Source organism: Meles meles, chromosome 2, assembly GCF_922984935.1.
Source record: "Meles meles chromosome 2, mMelMel3.1 paternal haplotype, whole genome shotgun sequence".
Classification (NCBI taxonomy): Eukaryota; Metazoa; Chordata; class Mammalia; order Carnivora; family Mustelidae; genus Meles; species Meles meles.
Window position 1 is genome coordinate 126,893,766 of NC_060067.1, and position 16,907 is coordinate 126,910,672.

Below are 16,907 nucleotides of genomic sequence, written 5' to 3' on the forward strand. Positions count from 1 at the left end.
GATCCACTGTTACTTACTTTTCCTTTCTCTTCAGAGGGCTATAAATCATCAAATCAAAACTCCTACACAAATCTAGTGGTGCTGGAAGCATTGGATTAAAATGTACTTTTAAGAACATTCTAGTTAAGGGACAGAAGAAGCTAACATAATATCAAATAAATCTTTGATATTCAATTGTGCTTCTTGTTCTATAGACCATTGTTACACCTACCAAATAGGTCATTTTAATATCAATCAAAGAAAATAATACTCAGTGGCTATACTTCAACAATTTTTAAAAAATAGCAACTCTCCCCAATTGTAGCAAGTGATTTGGTTTACCTTTCATGATTTTATAAATGTACACTATTATTAAATGAACCCATATTTAAAATTCAGGTGATGTACTAAAGAAACCTAGTCAGGGCTCTGATCAGTCATACATTTGCGATATTGAGTTCTTTCTTGTCAGTGATTTTCCCATAAGGAAGTTGTGGGGCAGAGAAGAGAAACAAGCTCAAAATTAGCTTTCATCTTGAAATGAGGATAAAATAAGAACAACAATAATTATAATCCAAGGGCATAAAGGGTACATACCATGCACTGAGTATGGAAGAGTTTCCATTGGGATTTCAGAGAAGGGAGATTTTGTTTTACTCATGGGAAGAAGAAGGAATCCAAGAGGCCAGTAGAAAAGGTAGTTTGTTCCTGCAGAGACTAAGAAGGGGAAATTCCAGGTGGGGAAGACCTATCATCTCAGGTGTTTGCAATGACTGTGGGCTTTTTGGAGAAGAGGATGGAGGCCGGCGGTGAGGTGACTTGATGATTGCAAAGAAGAATTTGAATTTTGTTCGTTTGTGAGAGATGGTTGATGGTGAGTGGCAGGATTGAAATTATGCTTTGGGAAGTTGATTCTGGCATCAGGACGAAAGAAGAGCTGGCCTGTCGGAGGTGGGGTTGTTAGAAAGCAGTAGACCAGGTGATAGGCAGTGCGGGTGGAAATATGGAGCATTGAGGGGATGGAGAGGAGGAAAGACTTGAGATATGCACAAAGGGTGAAGTCGGGGACTGGTAAACTAATTTGATATGGCTAAGGAAAGTAAGTTCAGTTTCAGAGATGTTGAATTTGAGGCTTTAGAAGGATCCCTAAGTGATGTCATCCAATGGAGAGTTGGAGCTATAGAATTCAAACTAGCCTGGAAATCCAGCTGTGGAAAGAGAGTCTTTGGAAGGGGGATTCCAAAGTAATTGGGATGTCTGACCTGGGCTCTTGGGGCTTCAAATTTGCTCACAACAATTCTCCAAGTTTCTCCACTGAAGTCTGACCCAACTCTGTAGAGGGAACTCCATCCTCTAGCCAAATGGCAGGATCCATCCTCCTTCCCTCTTTGCAAAGGCAACTCTGAGACCTTCATTTTGAAGAACACATAAGGCTCCAAGCTGCCAAGTAACCAATGAAAGAGAAAGTGCTTCAAATGAAAAGACATGCAAAACTTTTGCATTTTGATCAGTTTCTCTTGTGACTGCCTCATTGCTCCTACACTCACTGAAAGGGGTGCAGCAGAGCAAACCCAACAGTGACTGGAAGCAGAACAAAAGTATACCCCTCCTGCAGGCCACCAGCCACATGGCTTGAACAAGTGTGTGCATCCACTGAGACAAAATGCAGGATTAAACTCACAACATGGTGACCATCAAACAGACCCAGAGAACATCTACTTAATGTCCATGATTTTATAGGAAAAGCAACTGAGATTTGGAGAAGGGAAATGACTTGCTCAAGGTCACAGAATTAGTTAATGGCACATACATGGGATTGCTGCCCTCCATAGGTTTCTTTCAGAGTGGTCCCTAGCACACTGGGCTTTTTGTTATTGTTGTAATGCAAAAATAGAAGAAAAGCCAAAAATGGTTATATGCTCATGAAGCAAGAAATCACATGCTTAATCTTGGTTTTAAGGCATTAATTGCATCACTGAAATGAAAACCGGTGTACACGCAGATACAGTAGAGGCAGGCAGTTGTACACATTTTTTCCCACAGAATCACAGATACCAGAGAGAAATAAAGGCCATATGCTTTTGGTGAAAACCTATAGAATTGGTTACTTCAGAGCAAAATATTCAAAGCATTGCCAGTGAAAAGAGGCTTAGAAAGAAATATCCTTTGCTTCCACAGATGGACAGGTCGCCATGTACTTGATCAGATATGGCATGCTGTTTCCACAGCCTCCTTCATTGTTCCCGCCAGAATTGAGGATAATGGGCAATTCTCCAAAGATTGGGTATTTCAATTCAAATGGAGAGTTGTCCAGCAGTTCAATTGTTCCACCTGAGAAATTGGACTGAAATTTTAGAAAGGACACATTTTCTAATAAAATGCCCAGTGCTGTTTACTTCTGCCTTGTGCCAGTCATTGCTTCTGGTGTGTTAGGTGAATTTCCCACTCATTCCTGCTCTCTGGGAGAAATGTCTCAGGAGCAGAAAGGCTCCTTAGCACTACGGGCAATGTTTTCTGTGCCAGACCTGCTACTTTTTTCTCCAGTGACCAAAGATTGAATTTTTAAAATTGAATTCATGTCAGTGTCACCCTCAAGTCTTCCAGTACTATTAAACTCTGAGTGTCCTTTTAGAATGAGAGCATTAAACAAAACAAATTTTAACACCCCATACTCTTTCCTGGATGTAGTTCTTAATCAGCTTAGACACATTTTATTGGGGTTTAGATGAAAGATTGGTGTTCTGAATCTTCTTATCTCCCGAAATAATTTCTATACTTAAATGTTTTCAAATATATACCACCTTAAGGAGGGCAAGTATAATAGATAATTTTAAAAAATCATTTTTTTTGCATTTTAATTCAGAGATTACACTACATTCACAAATTTATGCATCCATCATCATCCTCTAATTGCAGAATTTTTTTATCATGCCGAAAAGAAATCCTGTGCCCATTGTCAGTCACTCCTATCCCTGCCTCCTTCCCTCCCATGCCTGGCAACCACTAATCTAATTTCTGTCTTTATATTTTGCTTATTCTAGACGTTCCATATAAATGGAATCACAGCATATGTGGCCTTTTGTGTTTGGCTTCTTTCATTTTGCGTAATGTTTTTGAGGTTTATCTATGAAGCATGTGTGAAATTCCTCTTTATGATGGAGTAATAGTCTGTTGTAGGGATACATGACATTTGTCAGCTGATGGAGGTTTGAGTTTTCCCCATCCTTTGGCTTTTATAAATAGTGTTGCTATGCACATTGGTGCACAAGTTTCTGTGGGGACATATGTTTCCAATTCTCCACAAAGGAGTGAAGGGATGGAGCAGCACAAAGAAGGGCTTTTTAATGGTGCTGGTCATCTTTGGAATAAATGGTTTGCAGAGTAACCGATAGTTGGTTGCAGATACTTTATTTTTAAAAGGGACATATGCTCTTTTATTTTCTATAAGTGAAATTAATTCCTTTGAAATCCATTTCAATGGCCATTCTGTATTGAAACAAAGTGTTTTTTCATGGACATATATAAATCTTAATAAGTGAAATGTGTTGTTCTCCATAACCTGAGAGTATGAAAAAGAATTAGTTGGGTCAATAAATCAAGAATGACTAAAATATTGATTTCCAGTTACCATTTCTTTATCACAACCTCTCCTGGGTGAATACTGTGATGGGTAATTTTATGTACTGGCTTGACTGAACAACAGGTTGCCCCCATATCTGGTCAAATATCATTCTGGGTGTTTCTCTGAGGATGCTTTTGGATGGGATTAACATTTAAATGGTAGACTGAGCAAAGCCAATTGCCCTCCTTGATGTAGATGGGCCCCATTCAACAATTAAAGGCTTGAAGAGAATGAAAATTCTAACCCTCCTTCCAGTAAGGGAGAATTCTTGTTCTTGACTACCTATGAATTGGAATGTCAGCTTTTTCCTTCCTTTGGACTCGAATTGAAGCAATGGTTCTTCCTAGTTCTTGAGCCCACTAGCCCTTGAACTGGAACTAAAGCATTGGCTGTCCTGGGTCTCCAGATTGTCATCTTGCCCAATAGGTCTTGGAACTTACTGATCTCCATAATTGAGTAAACCAATTACTTATGATAAATCTCTCTCTTTAATCTATATCTATAAATAAATATAGACACAGATATCCCTAGAGATACAGAGGTATCTACTTCTATTTCTAATCTATCTCTATATCTATCTGTCTATCATCTATCATCTATCTACCTATCTATTATCTATCTGTCTTTCATCTAGCTATTGCTATTGGTTCTATTCTCTGGAGAACCCTGATGAATATAAATACCTAGATAGTTTCCTTGACATACTTCCTTCTCATTGCCAGTAGCAGCCAAGAGGGTAAATAAATGGCACAGTCAGTGATAACAAAAATGCTAGATATCACTTTAAATGCCTACCAGGTGCTAGGCTCTATACAGGGAGAGATACTATTAGTCCCACTTTACAGATGAGGATATAGAGGCCCAGAGAGGATATTTAGTTGGATGTTGCACATTTGGTAAGTGGTAGGGCAAGGATTCAAACCCAGGAGCAATTAGGTACAGTGGTTAGGAGCAAGAGCTTAGTGTCAGATAGACTTTGGTTTTATTCCTGGCTTTACCATGTACTCCTCTTAGGCCAGTTTCTTAAGCTCACTGTCTCCCTTTCCCTATCTGTGAAATGGAAAAGGTAATATATAATATAGAGAGTGGATCTGGAGAGAATGTATGGAAGTGTGAAGCATGCACCTGGTATATTTGTGGAGTGAATGAATTCAGGAACATCTCTCTCAAGCCCTGTGCTCTAACACTGTATCACACCATTTTGGTTCATTCACCAGCATAATCAAGTCACAAGAAGCTCTGAGTCAGGAAATCATGAGGGGGCTGCAGCAGAGAGTAGAAGCTCTGGTCACAATAAATGCTGCAGTGAGTAGAGTTTGATTTTCTTCTCCTTATTACCGGAGTCTCTGATGCTGCCTGAGAATGGATCGACGGCAAGGGTGAGTTGAAATACCTTGGCTTTTTCTTCTTCCCTGACCTTGGGGCAGTGATGGTGGTGAGGAATGGAGGCATCCCTCACTGTCCTGCATCTTGGTGATCACACTTGGGTTCTTCACATCGCTGAGAAGTCTGGTATCTGGGGTGCCCCAGCTGGGGGATGGGTTCTGAACACACATTTCCTTTGTAGTCTGATGAGGTGAGACAGGATTGCTAGATAAAATAGTTTTCTTTTCTGAATCTAGTGACCATAAAAAATACTGGCTGTCTATCCAAAGTCCTTGCTTCCTTTCCTGTTGGTCTTCTAGTGGCTTTTCAAATTCCAGAATCAAAGTCCTTGCCTCAACATAAGTGCTGTCCCTCTCTGCCAACCTCATTAGATGCAACACCTGCTAGGTCTTAGCAGATGATCTTTCCTTATACTTCATTGAGAAAATAAATGAGAAACAATCAGAGTGAAACTCCACCATCTTCATCCACCAAATCTACCCAGTCTCCTGTTGGCTCTGCCTTCCTTCTTGTTCTAATGGGTTGAGGTGCCCGTGCTTCTATTCATGGCCAATCCTGCCTCTTGTGCTCTGGATCTCACTCACTCTCACCTTCTCAAGGATTTTTCCCGGGGAAACTTCCCTTTTCTCTCTTGCATCATCAATTTCTCTCTCTCTAATTATTCACGCTCTTTTTCATTGGAACATGCTTGGATAGCATTCATCTTTGTAGCTCTTCCTCGAACTACCCCACCCAGCTACTGTCTCAGTTCTCTGCTCTCCACTGTAATTTTCTCACTGTTGAAAAAAGAATCTGTGTTTTCTATTAGGCTGGTGATTCTCAAGCCTGGCTACACACTAGACTTATCTGACGTTTTTAAAAAACAATCCCAGTTCAAGGACACACCCTAAGCCCTTATATTAGAGCATCAGTACTTTAAAGCTCCCCTAGGTGATTTCAGTGTATAGCTAAGACCGAGAATCATCCATTACTATAGAATGTAAACTCACAGAGGCAAGGAATGTGTCAGTTTTTTTCTTTTTTAAATAAGTGTTGTATCTTAAGTGTATAAACTACAGCCTTGAACAATGTAGTTGCTTTAGAAATATTTGTGAGAAACAATTGATTTGAGTATTAATAGTTGGAGAGAGAGAGAGAGACAGAAGAACAGGAGAAGTTTGATACCCTTTTGAGCCTGGAGTGGGATATTATTATACCTCTGTTTGGCCTCCTGTTATTTCTCCCTTCCTTGTGAATCTTTGATGTTAACCATGTGGAGGCTGGTGTGGGGGTGGAATTATATGTTGGCCAGAAGACATAGTGTCGACTATAGGAAGTTGATTACTAGATTCTTGCTTTTGTGTTTCACTTGTTAATTTCTTAGGCAAAGAGATTTAACTTATAGGCTTTGTGTAGTTGCTATGATTGTTTCATTATTGTTTATCACACATTTTAGTATGAAAAGTTGAGAGTATAGATAAGAATAAAAACCATCACTGTCCTCTATCAGCCTTTAGGGTTTATCTCTTTTTAAAACTTATTATTCCATTTTTAGTGTGAGTAAAATATTCCTAAGAGACTCCTGGACAGAGGGTCCCCAACTTTAGCTCTTCCAATGCCAAGACCTCTTTCTCACTCTGAAACATGACTCAGTGGCTCTGACTGGTACTTGTTATTCAACCTCTCAGTTTTGTTTAGCTTAGAATTTGGGGGCATCTATTCTTCATTAGACACATATGTAGCCCACTGGGACAAAAAATTGATCCTTGTCCTTTAGAAGCTCACATCCTTATGGAGGAAGACAAACTTGCAAGTAAGAACATTTTAGTAAATGTTGGTCAGTGTTCTGATAGATGTAAACACAGACATGTCCACCCATAACACTTACAGGGCCTGGGTCAAGGAAGAATCCCATTTGCCATATATCTAAAGATTTGAAATTTATAAATCCAATGAACAGACCATTGCTAAGTAAGATGTGTTCTAGCCTTCTACATTGATTAATACACCTGTATGGACAGCTTTGAATCTAGAATTATGGGACCCCTTGGAGTTCCACACAGAAGCATAGCTGCAAAAGAAAGTGCTAATCTTTATAGCTAAATCCCTTCTCTTCCCATTTCTGGCTATCCCCACACTGTGTGGGGCCTCAGGAACCTGCACATGACCACTCTAGTCTGAATGTCCAGTATGCATCCATGTGGACACAGTTGGCCTTTGGCCACCTCTCAGCCTGTGGGTACACACTCTAAGTCCTTGGACAGGGACTATAGGCCATATAAATAGAGGATTCTGGGTCAGATTATCTGAAGCATAATCTGGAAAGGATGGGCGGGGCCCTAGGTGGGCATATTTACAAAGTCCTGAAGATTCCTCCATTGGGAGGGGGCTCAAAACTGTGGAAAGCTTGGGCCTAGGGCAGGGGTCTCCCAGCATGATCACAGTGGAGTGCAGACACCAGGACAGGGTACAGCAGGAGTGTAGGGGAAGGCACAGGGAAAGAAAGCAAAAAAAAAAAAAGGCCAGGGAAGACTTCTGAGAGGAAATATTATCTGAACTGAATTTCTGAAGGGGAAGTTAGTCTTATGAATGTGGATAGGCCATTATAAGCTGAGCAATAAGCAGGTGCTCACTTGCAGGGAGGTGACTGGTATAATATGTATGAGGAACTAGAGGGCAAATTCCTCATTGCCAGGGTGGGAATAGGTAGGATCTGACACCTAAGTGGTTGATGGAGTCCTGGTCATGAGGACATTGTCTATCTTGCTCAGGGGCCTGGGTTTAATCCGTAAGTCACAGGGAACCCTGATATGCTTCTACTTCTGTAACTACTTGTGGCTTATGCTGTGATCTTTTCAACTCCTTTGGGCTCAAAGTACTCTGGGGTTTCTGCTTCAGGCTACTAATCTAGTTCCAAAACACTAGGGAGCTCCTGTGCCTAGTCTAGGAGCCCTGACCATGACTCTCTGTTGCCCCCTCTTGGCAGTAGCTGTAGCTTCATTTTTGTGGTTCTATCAGAACCTTTTTTTTTTTTTTAAACATTTTATTTATTTATTTGACACAGAGAGAGCAAGAGAGGGAATACAAGCAGGGGGAGTGAGGGAGGGAGAAGCAGACTCCCCACTGAGCAGGGAGCCTGATGCAGGGCTCAATTTCAGGACCCTGGGATCATGACCTGAGCTGAAGGCAGATGCTTAACGATTGAGTCACTCATGTGCCCTGTACCCGAAACTTTTTGCAAAATATTGTGCTTCCCTTGCATCCCCCGCAGTGTTGAACTGATTTAATTGAAATATCAATAATATGGTTTTGACTAGAACAAAATGTTGCATCTAAAGCTTTACAGTTATACTCATTTTTCCAATTTCTTTTGATGTGATAAAATTATACTACTATTGTATTTTTACAAATGTTTCATTTGATATGGCTAAGACGGCTGTTGGCATCCAATGCCCCTAAATTAGATTTGCTTTCCTCCATGTATTCTTTCATCAAAGCTCTTGTTCCACCTTTAACCCCCTTCCTTGCAGAACACAACTTATGTAATATACAAGATAGATAGTGACCCTTTGGAACTGGTTACTTTGCATCCTCTGAAACTTGTGAATTTTTACATTTCTTTTAAAATTAAGACAGTAAATGTCCAGACTTTAGTCAAATTGCAGTTTGTTTTACTGTGATTTAGATTTTTTCTAAAAAGAACAAAATTTTATATATAGCTTAAAAATTCATGCATCAGAAAAACTCAAAAGGCTGTTTTTCACTTTGTTCAAGTTTTATTTCCAGGCATTTAGTGTGTCATGCAGTTGTTGTCACTGCTGTTTTCCAAATGTCCATTGTGTGCTATGACCAACAACTATTTTTCTTCTGGGTCTGATCAATTTTGCAGGGAACCATTTTGTTTCTTACATCAATAACAAAAGCTTCAACATCATTGGCTCCAATCGGAAGTTCTTGCTGCCTTGTGTCAAAAGAAATTTCTTTATTTTCCACTGCCATTCCCATAAAAGTAAGCAGTTTCACTTTTTCCATATTCTGCTCATTTAATTATTCTGGTAAAACTTGACATACGATGCCAATTTAGCACTCATAAATATGGTGAAAAGATCATGAATAAGCTCACCTTCCAAAAATTTGACTCAAAAATGTGATTTAAAAAGAAATGCATTTGGATCTTTCAATGCTTATACAATACACCTGTGGGCATCAAGTCAAGCTTGGGAAGCGTCGTCCTCCGTGTAACTTCCTAGCAATTCTACTGTGACTTTTGAAACAGCATGACTTTTCTTACAATCCACAAATGCCTCATAAAGGAGTCTTTATAAAGGTAAGGTTCCAGTCAGAAATCCATTTTCTAACTCGATCCAGCTCAATTGGAATACACTGAATGCCCCCACAAGGTGCTGCCACTTTTACGAGACTGCAGTATATGGCGTATCTTATGGAAGTGTTCTTATCCATCCCATGGCAAAGGTTGATTAGCAATTGTGGTCTCAGAGATGGGTGTTCAACTTCCCGAAATGTGACCAGCTTTTCACACAGGCTTTCAGTCAGAGCTCCTTGCTTGTCTGTTTCTGGGATCAGTAGGAGAGACACCATGCTGTTCATTCACACTTTCAACATCTTTATCATCTTCCTTTAGACATACATCACAGGCTTCAATGTTTTGAGCTAAATCTACATGAAGTCCACCTTCTGAGTTCTATTCTGAAATTTCAGCTCCTTTAGATTTCAGATAAGCTCGAAGCTCAGCCGCCTGATCTTCCTCACTGATGTCGATGAAGGCGGGGACGCTCATGTTGAAAGCCCAGGTATGGTGGTCCCACCACTCAACGTTTTGTGCTTTTATTATATTTCCTCCTCTTCCCTTTTTTTCCCTAGACAATTTCTGACATAATAATATATCTATGCACAGGCCTATTCATCTATCCGTTAGGTGTTTAACAATGCTCACGTGCTCCCACTTCCTTTCCTGAAATGTTTTTTTTAAACCAGAATGTAAATCAAAGAAGTGCATCAATTTGGATTTTCACCTGTTTTGGTTACTGATGTATCCCACATACTTAGAGCAATATGTTGGCCATGGATGAAGAAACACCCATAAATGATGAAACAACCTTCTGTCCTTTTTGCTTGACCTGAAGGCTTCTTGGCCTTCAAAACTTGTGTCAAGACTTCATCTCCAGCAAGACTTTCTAACTCCATGGTGGGATAGTTGCTCTATGTCAGACTGGCACAGCACTTGGCATTTGCCTTAAAGTTGACTTACTTGAATTTCCTGTTTAGGCCCCTATGCTCAGAGTGTCCTGCTATGTTCTAAGTCTTCTTGTTTACCTCTGTCTCTTCATTTCTTGGCCAGCTCTCAGAACACACTAAGTTAATGAATGTCTGTGAATGAATATTTACCATGATATCTCCTCTGATTTGACAGGCCAAATGCCCATGTAACATTGACTTTGGTGTCTCAAAGACACCTCAGTGCATGCTTTTACCCTAGATTTTCACATGGCACACTCTACACAATGTCATCTAGCACCCTGTCAAAAAATACACTCTAGGTTTTATTGTGGTTATAGCTACATGAAATTTTATTGAATTCTAAAAATGACCCTGGCATATAATTGACATCAGTAAATGTTTGTGAATCAATGGACACCAAATCACAGTTCCTTAGAGAACTGTTTATCTATCTCTTCCATTGTTCTAATCAGAATGAATGTCACTAACCTCCACCCAGTTATTCAGACCTAAAAGCAAGTGATCATTTTTCTTGTGCTTTATTTTTTAAATTTGTTAAAATAAGGTACAAGTAACATTTCTGGAACACAAAACCACAATTTGTTCAGTTTGAGGAGTTTGACAATAGTTTACCAATGTAAGACAAGATAGAGAACATTCCCCATCACACCACAAACTTCTGTCATGTTCTTTTCCAGTTAATCTGCTCCCTAGAGTAGGAGTATATACACTATGTAAATTGACAAATGCCATAGCCTAGGGTCCCCCTCACCCCTGCTCACCTTCCTGCAAAGCTGGTTGTTTAAGTGTTTACCTGCACACTTGTTCTTCCAGGTACTTTTCCGCTCTACCAAAGTATCTCCCTGCATAGGAGAGTCTTTGGCTACATAATAGGTTACCAATCAATATTTGTTGAATGAGAGAATAATTCAGTGCTCTGGGCACTCCAACCCCTCAACATGGCTTTTTGCTCTTTATCACCTAACTCTCTTTACTCTTTCACAAGAAGGGCATTGGATATGGCCTGTTTACTCTTTTTGAGTGGGTTGTAGAAATTTAAAAAAATTCATGTTTGTATTCATAATTGTTACTTCTTTTCTGGATGGCATATGGAACCAGGTATGCTCTCATCCCCTGCCCCAAACTTGCTGGTTCTTCTGAATCCACATTGCTTCTTGGGGAAGATCAGATGACCCAGCATGAAACAAATGGGACCTGATAGGAGGTAGTGCATATATACCAACAGAAAAAGAACACATAAAAATTTACAAGGGGTGCACTTATAAATGGAAATTACTTCAAGTTCCATTTCTGCCAAAAAATGGATTCAAGCTCTTTTGGAATTATTTTCTTTAGCATGTGGAGAATGTACTGTGGAGAATAGTTGAGTGGTGACCCACTTGTTAATCACTGCCTGTGTGGAAGCAAGTGCAATGTAGCTCTTGATTTTCCAAATTTACACATCTCGTGCTACCATTTTAATTTTTGCCATGACATCATGTGGCAATTACATCATTATTTGTAATATTTACCATTTTTCTTTAAATTGAACAACTTTCAAAAACTTAAATAGATTTATTTAAAAGACATTTTGTATCATTCCTTTAAATACAAAACTGCTTATTACCCCTCAAGTTCACATTAAACCCGAACATAGGAAATGCTCATCTGTGTGAATCATCTCACGTGCTGCCAGTGGTATTCCTAGCACACTTTGGGAAAAAAGTAATAACATAAAAAGAGCTCAGATTTTGGAATGATCTACATTTGGTTTGGTATCTTTGATCTCCCAGAAGGGGAGGTTAGAGACTTAGATTCTTTATCTGTAAAACGCATATCCCTGATTTACAGGAAAGACTAGTAAGTAAGATGAGGGACAGAACCCAATGACTAAAGGGTGGAGCTCAGAGGAGATGCTGCATAGATCAGTTTCTCTTTACATTTATTATTGGCCATTATTAGTGGCTCAATCATCTCTTTTGGTTATTACTTAAGACATATCGTTATTGAGGTACAATTTTTATACCGTAAAATGCATAACTTGTCAATGTATTGATCAGCATTTTTTCATTGTTGGTTCTGGACTTGCTTGCTTTTTGAATTAGATGTCTAAATATCTAAACTGTGCTCTCATTTTCTACATGTTTGATTTGAGGAATATCACAACTTCTGTGTCTCATTATTCATACATACTCAGGATGCTGAGTGCATTTGAGTTAAAAGTACTGTTCACAGTTGCGAAGTACTGCCCAGGCAATCTTGTTAGTGATGTTTTCCCTATCATTCTTATTATCATATAAGACTAGGGTTCCCCCAATCCATGAGCTTGGAATGCTCTTCCATCTTTTTGTGTTTTCTTCAATTTCTCTCATGAGTGTTCTGTAGTTCCTCCAGTACAGATCCTTTACCTCTTTGGCTAAGTTTATTCCCAGGTATCTTATGATTCTTGGTGCTATAGTAAATGGAATTGATTCTCTAATTTCCCTTTCTGTATTTTCATTGTTAGTGTATAAGAAAGCCACTGATTTCAATACATTGATTTTATATCCTGCCACATTACTGAATTGCTGTATGAGTTCTAGGAGTTTAGAGGTGGAGTCTTTTGGATTTTCCATATAAAGTATCATGTCATCTGCAAAGAGAGAGAGCTTGACTTCTTCTTTGCCAATTTGAATACCTTTTATTTCTTTTTATTGTCTGATTTCTGTTGCTAGGACTTCTAGTACTATGTTGAATAACAGTGGCGAGAGTGGACATTCTTGTCATGTTCCTGATGTCAATGGGAAGGCTGTCAGCTTTTCCCCATTGAGGATGATATTCGCTGTGGGTTTTTCATAGATAGATTTTATGAAGTTGAGGAATGTTCCCTCTATCCCTATACTTTGAATTGTTTAAATCAGGAATGGATGCTGTATCTTGTCAGATTCTTTTTCTGCATCAATTGAGAGGACCATGTGGTTATTCTCTCTTCTCTTATTGATTTATTCTATTGCATTGATTGATTTGTGAATGTTGAACCACTCTTGCATCCCATGGATAAATCCCACCTGGTCATGGTGGATAATCTTTTTTAATGTACTGTTGGATCCTATTAGCTAGGATCTTGTTGAGAATCTTGGCATCCATATTCATCAGGGATGTTGGTCTGAAATTTTCCTTTTTGGTGGGGTCTTTGCCTGGTTTGGGGATCAGGGTAATGCTGGCATTATAAAAAGAGTTTGGAAGTTTTCCTTCTGTTTCTATTTTTTGAAACAGCTTCAGGAGAATAGGTATTATTTCTTCTTTGAATGTTTGGTAGAATTCTCCAGGGGTTCCATCAGGTCCTGGATTCTTTGTTTTTTGGGAGGTTTTTGATCACTGCTTCAATCTCGTCACTAGATATTGGTCTAATCAGGTTGTCAGTTTCTTCCTGATTCAGTCTTGGTAGTTTATAGGTTTCCAGGAATGTATCCATTTCATCTAGGTTGCTTAACTTATTGGCATATAACTGTTGATAATAATTTCTGATGATTTTTTCTATTTCCTTGGCATTAGTTGTGATCTCTCCCTTTTCATTCATAATTTTATTAATTAGGGTCCTCTCTCTTTTATTTTGGATTAGTTTGGCCAATGGTTTATTGGTCTTATTGATTCTTTCAAAAATCAGCTATTAGTTTGTTGATGAGTTCTACTTTATCTCTAGTTTCTATCTCACTGATCTCTGATCTAATCTTGATTATTTCCCTTCTTGTGTGTGGGGTTGGCTTAATTTGCTGTTAATTTTCCAGTACTTTAAGGTGTAAAGAGAGCTTGTGTATTCCGGATCTTTCAGTTTTTTTGAGGGAGGCTTGGATGGCTCTGTACCCCAATGTTCATAGCAGCAATGACCAGAGTCATCAAACTGTGGAAAGAAACAAGATGTCCTTCAACAGATGAATGGATAAAGAAGGTATGGTCCATATATACAATGGAGTATTATGCCTCCATCAGAAAGAATGAATACCCAATTTTTGTATCAACATGAACGGAACTGGAAGAGATTATGCTGAGTGAAATAAATCAAGCAGAGAGAGTCAATTATCATATGGTTTCACTTACTTGTGGAGCATAAAGAATAACATGGAAGACATTGGGAGATGGACAGGAGAAGTGAATTGGGGGAAATCGGAGGGGGAGACAAACCATGAGAGACTGTGGACTCTGAGAAACAAACTGAGAGTTTTGGAGGGGAGGTGGGTAGGGAGTTGGGTGAGCCAGGTGGTGGGTATTAAGGAGGGCACGTATTGCATGGAGCACTGGGTGTGGTGCATAAACAACGAATTTTGGAACACTGAGGAAAAAAAGACTGGGGTTCTCTGACTTGGACAGATCTGTAATTTATTATCCACACCTTACCCAGGACTGCAGCACAGCTTTGATCCATGGGAACCACTTAGCAATTATCGACCTGCAATTCAAAATCAGCAGCTCACTGCAGGCAGGCTCAGAAGTGTAAAGCCATAACCTGAGGCTTGCTGATTTGTGTTTCTGCCTCAAATTGCAAAAAATTAGCCATTAGCCAACTTTGGGGCATTTCCACAGCTGGGTTTTAAGTCATGATCAATAAAAAGTAGAAATCAGTAATTGTGATCAAAGGAACCATGCTTAGATACCAGGCTGCCTACTACTAGCCTAAGCCATCCATCAACAAATTCATCGTTTATTTACTATGTCCTTGGCCATTCTGGTGCCGGCCTGACAAAACCCTCCCTGGCCATACCAGGGCTCACCTGCCTGTCTTCTCTGAGGCTTGCATTTGTGGGCTCTCTGTGCCGTTCTTCCCATCACCATCACTCCTCTTTGGTGACTCATGTCCTTCACGCTGGCAGTGGGAAACCCTGGGAAGGAAGGTGTCTTCCTTTCTTCCTTCCTTCTACTCTTTTGTTGAGAGCATGCTTTGTTTCTGTAAGTTTGCTTTGTTACCACATACAACAATGGTCGAGTCAGTGGAATCTTGAGGAAGACAACATTCCCACTTAACGTGAGAAAGAACTTTCTTGAAGTCAGAAATGTCTAACAACAAGTTGGCTGCCCTGAGAAAATGAGGATGCTCCAAATGAGTATAGTCAAGCAAAAGATACACAATCATCTGACAGTGATGTGACGTGTAAATAGAGATTGAAAAGTTCAGAAGGGCAATTAGACTAGTTGAGCTCCAAGTACCATTATAAATAGATTCTATGATTCCATGCATATCAAAGAAGTACCCCAAACAGTTACCAGCACAAGGGATAAACAGAGTTGGAGAAACGAGATCTACAAGCCTAAATAATTAGTGAATAGGCTCTTGGTGAAAACAAGTGTTGTCCAGTGACATACTAACAGAGCACAGAGTTGACTTGGGTTGTGTTAGTTATTTACTTAAAAATCCGTCAGTATGGAGAGTGAGCCATTATGCTGCCATTATTGCTCAGGTTAAGCTACAACCCAAGTAGTCATTGGCTTTGCTGGTCTTTGAATCATGAAACCTGTATTCCAGGGGTAGCTTTTATAAATGCTTCTGTTATTCAAAACAGCAGAGGACTTTGAAGACCACAAATCTTGGTATCAGACCTACTCTGTTTGAATCCTGACTCTGCTATTTACTAGTTGTAAGATCCCAGGAATTTAACTTATATGCACTTCAGTGAAAGAGTCTGTAGAATGGGGATTAAAAAAGGGCGTTATTAGTGACCACTTTACAGGCTGCTAAAAGGATTAGTGAGTTGGTATGTCTATAGTGTCTAGACTAGTATCTGCTGCAGAGTAGTGCTATATGAATGTTAAATAAAACATTTATGAACGTTCTGGGCGCCTGGGTGGCCCGGTCATTGGGCATCTGCCTTTGACTCAGGTCATGATCCCAGGGTCCTGGGATCGAGCCCTGCATTGGGCTCCCTGCTTGGTGGGAAGCCTACTTCTCCCTCTCCCACTCCTCCTACTTGTATTCCCTCTCTTGCTGTGTCTCTCTCTGTCAAATAAATAAATAAAATCTTAAAAAAAACTTATGAGTGCTCAATAACACACTAAATGTCAGAAATGGGTTCTCAATGGTAAAATTAAATGTATTCTAACTGCATGGGTTGGTTAACATAACTTAGGGACACTGCTCTTCTACCTGTGCAAGCACAGGATGCAAGGCCAAGCAAGGTGAGTAGGAATGACTCCAAGATTTAATCCTCAATTATCCTGCATCCATTAATTGAGTCCGAGGATTGTGGTTTTCTGAAAACAACTGCAAGGGACACAGAATCCTTCCTCTGAAATAGTATCATTTTCTCTTGGTTAAACATTGAATGTACAGTGGTAATTAGAACACAGAAAGCATAAAGAACTGGAATTCATGAAACTTGCAAACAGAAGGCATAAACAGGTGTCTGCCTGCTTGCTAGTGAATATTTGTTTAATAAATGTATTTAGGTGACAGAATTTGGTTCGAGACTCACTTTCATTATAACCCAGTGGAGAGATCATGGGGGAGAAGCTGGCTCTCCCCCATATCACATTTTCGACTAGGATCACATGCAACAGTGATCTGTCCTCAGAATTGTGCCTGGCCAAATGGAATGGGTTCAGTTCACGACCAAAGGACAGCAGACAAGAGTACATCAAGGAGCAGTGGTTCAGTCTGATCCTCTAACTCCAGTAATTCAACAAGATCTAGGGAGACACTAGCAGAAGGTGAAAGGTGACCCTCTGAGAGTGA

The 16,907-nt window shown here is 39.7% G+C and overlaps 1 pseudogene; it reads right to left on the reverse strand.

The window, feature by feature from the left end:
• Window positions 1-8,694: 8,694 nt before the first annotated feature.
• LOC123936892 lies at window positions 8,695-9,764 on the reverse strand (annotated as a pseudogene).
• Window positions 9,765-16,907: the final 7,143 nt, after the last annotated feature.